Source organism: Temnothorax nylanderi, unplaced genomic scaffold, assembly GCF_030848795.1.
Source record: "Temnothorax nylanderi isolate EJ_2023f unplaced genomic scaffold, tnyl_v1.0 TNYL_tig0638_pilon, whole genome shotgun sequence".
Taxonomy (NCBI): domain Eukaryota; kingdom Metazoa; phylum Arthropoda; class Insecta; order Hymenoptera; family Formicidae; genus Temnothorax; species Temnothorax nylanderi.
Genome location: NW_027249700.1, coordinates 60,871 through 64,698, shown reverse-complemented (window position 1 = coordinate 64,698; position 3,828 = coordinate 60,871).

Below are 3,828 nucleotides of genomic sequence, written 5' to 3'. Positions count from 1 at the left end.
TATTATAAACTATTTTATTATTAATATGCCTCAAAATACGATAAAAATAATTTTTTTGCAAGATTAATAAAGTAGTTCACTTGCCCGAAATAGTTCAAATTATCCGATAATAATCTACTTTCGAAAATTTTGCTAACATTAAACTCACTATAAATAAACAAAATTTGTTAGAAACACGTTGTAACAAACATTTGGCATTACAACTCAGCGAAAAAAAGTTCAGTTATCTTTAATTATTATTATTTACGTTCACGAGTAAAGTAAACTTTAATTTTCTATTGAAGCATCATTTTCGTAAGTGATTATTTTTTTTATTCGTTACATTCTCAAAAAAAATATGAATTACGAATAAATTATTCGTGATTCGACTTATTCGAATAACGAATAATCGAATTATTAGTTATTCACAAATAACGACCCAGGTAGCAGAGTGACGTCAAGATGACGTCTAAAGACGTCTTAATGACGTTAGAGACGTCATTAAGACGGAATTAATACGTCATTTGACGTCACTCTGCTACCTGGGAAATTTTATTCGTTATTTTTTATTTGTTATTCAGAATAAATTTTATCCAACACCGGTTTGTAAGGGTAAATATTTACCTTAATTTTTAAAACAGACTTTTAAGATAAATTTTATTTTAATTGGTAGATATAAAATATTTGACTTAAAAAATTATTTTTTATTCTTTAAATTAACTATGGAATATCTATTCTTGAAATATCAATTTAGATGCTCACGTAAAAAGATTAATGTTAAATATCACTGATATTCATTATCACTCACTTCACAGTGCAATTTTAATTAAGAAATTATATTAAATGTGTGTGTGTGTGTGTGTGTGCGCAATTGTTTTAATATTCTATTATTTACAATAAAATTTATAATTACAAATGTCTTATGATTGTTAGAGAAACAAAGGAGGTGTAACTGTGTGAAAGACAAAATAAGAGTTTTAAAGTCAAATTAGACAGCATAAAGGTGACTGTTTAAAGAACAAGTAAAAAAAGAGAGAGATTGTGTATCTGTCGACATCTGTGGTAAACGTTGGTATATTATTTGCGATACAGTAGATCTGACACAAATGGCGGTTGCGGTAGTGTTACCAACTTCTTTTGCGGTATTATGTAAATCAAACGCGCGAGGCGCTTGCTGCGTTGCGTTCCAGGAACGGATAACGTGGCGGCGTACGGATAGAGCGCATGCGTGTGCATGTCGTGGCGTGCGTGCGGCCCGCCGAGCGGGCATTCGTTGTTTGTCCACAGTGATAGACAGTCGTGTCAGAGTTGCGTCTTCTTTTCGAGAAGATTCGTTATTCGCATGGTAGACCGGAACGCAATTGTAAGCGTTATACTACTACTCGAATCCTTGTACAAACCGAGGGTTGTTCATATTTCCGAGCAAGGATATTTCGGCACGACTGAAAAGACATATACCATATCAGCAACGGTTCGATTATTGGAAGGAAGGACGAACGTCGTCATCGAGCTTTTCTCCACGTTCAGGGGAACAATTCGGCCATATTGGAAAATTGGGCACGCCCTTTGGACTTGGTCAAAACGATTATCGTTTCACGATTTATAGACGAGACAAGTGGACGGCTTCGGCTGTAAGGTAAAATATCCTGTTCTCTGTAAAATCATCGATCTTGGTTGAGACGCTAGCGTACAACTAGCGTACGGTGATTGATGCTCGAATCTTTCATCATTGCGATCGTTGATTTCAGAGTTCAGAACGGAAAGATGAGAGGAACGCTTCCTTCATCACAATAAGCTTGCATTCTCACGGACTGTAAGCGGAACGGGCCCTACAATAAACTAAAAACTGAGCTCAGTATAAAATCATTCACGTTAATTTAGAGGTTGCAACCCGCGTGTATAGTTATTTGTAAAGGACGGAACGTTACATTGTCGAGTTTAATTACCGAATGAAGAACGTTATTTTCAGAATCACGATAATATTGCGTAATCCATCCGATAATTGTCTTGCAATTTCGTTTAGATTGACAATTGTTCGCTTCTAAGACAAAACGCATTATCGGCACGATTAAAAATAATTTAGCGGAATTATCTCTTTAATTAAACCGAGCATTATTAATAAACTGCACGATTACTTAGTTAATAAGCTATTATCTGGAGTGAATTAATGTGTCAATTATATTAAGGCTGATGCACCGATGCTATGTATAAATTATGCCATACAGGATATACGTATGATTTTCTCATTCTTCCAAAGGAGAACTCAATTATTAAATAAGATAACTCGCTGCTTTATTCAGTAACCACACTGATATGGATTATGGCAAGATTGTAAAAGAATTGGCACTTAGTTTATTATTGTATAATCTGTTCATATTTGATGGTATCTACTTGAATTATTAATGGTACTAAGATTCACTTTTACTATGTTTTGCGCATGTTTTGTTTTAATATGAATAGTCCTTTCTTAGAAAAATATTATTTAAGAAAAACACTGGATCGAAAGGAATAATTTTGAGAATCAAGCACATATGCTATTTCATTATATTGGAAGAATTCTTATGAACTACAAGATTATAAGACGGAATTCTGTTTAAGAAAGGATTATTCTCCAATGAATATTCTCTTTGATTGTATGTTATGCAACTTATTATTTTTGTGAAATCTGACCACATGACTTATATTTCGACTATAATTCAAACCGAATTGTGATTCAATCTAGTAAAATACACAATCTCTCTGCCTCCAACAATACTAGGGTGATGTGTCGTTTCTCATTCCATTTTCATGAGATCAGGCTCCTGCGCGAGCTTATACTTCAAACAGTGACAATTATATATTTAATTTACGATAAATTACAATAATCCGCACTCGCAACTCTACGAGCATAAATTGTGCGTGCGAAACTTATCGAAGTGATCGCGATGGTTTTATGCCCCTATTATATAAACCTGGCTTTCCAGACAATTAGCGATAATACAAGGACAATATTGTCCAATATCAATATATCAAAAATAATACATGAGAGCTCCAAGAAGATATATAAACAAGTATTTAAAAAAGTTGGGGTACTATTGCAACAACATATTCTTGAGACCAAATCAATTAAGTTAAAATGTCCTGTACCACTTTTTTTCTCTCAGACAAACAATTATCGAGATATCGTAAGCTAAGTATTAAAAAAGTTACCATTAAGTTTTTTCCTTGAATATTTCACAAAGTATTAAACAAATAAAAAAATGTTACAGAAAAAAGTTGTTTAAATTAATTGAAAAAAAATGATACAATAAAAAATGGGGGTATCCATTTAAAAAATTTAAGTCGTTGCGTGAGATTCGGATTAAGTCGTTGCGGACTATATGGATTCGTGAGTGCCTGTGAGTATAAATCGTGCGCGTGAGTCGGTATGTGAGTGCTTCGTGATTCGTGTTTGCGCGGAAGGCGGTTCGCCGTACTGACATTCGTCCTTACATTCTTTCTGATATCTTTCTTATTTCCGACTCAAACATATCTTTCTGTCTTTCTTATTGCTGATTCGAATGTATCATTCTATCTGTCTTATTTCTGACTTCAAGAATATTATTCTATTTCTGACCTCAAACATATTATTCTACTCTGATTTCAAATATATTATTCTATTTCTGTTAAGTTGGGTCTGATTAATCGCGCCACGCCTCAAATGGGTACAAACAATTGTCCTTCGAATGGCGTTGGGCGTTTTTCGATATCTTAAAGTTGGGCGCGGGCGTTTTTTTCACCCCCTCTAACTCCTTAACCATTTAGGTACAAACGATTTAAACGGAGGTACAAACGGGTACAAACAATTCTCCTTCGAATGGCGTTGGGCGT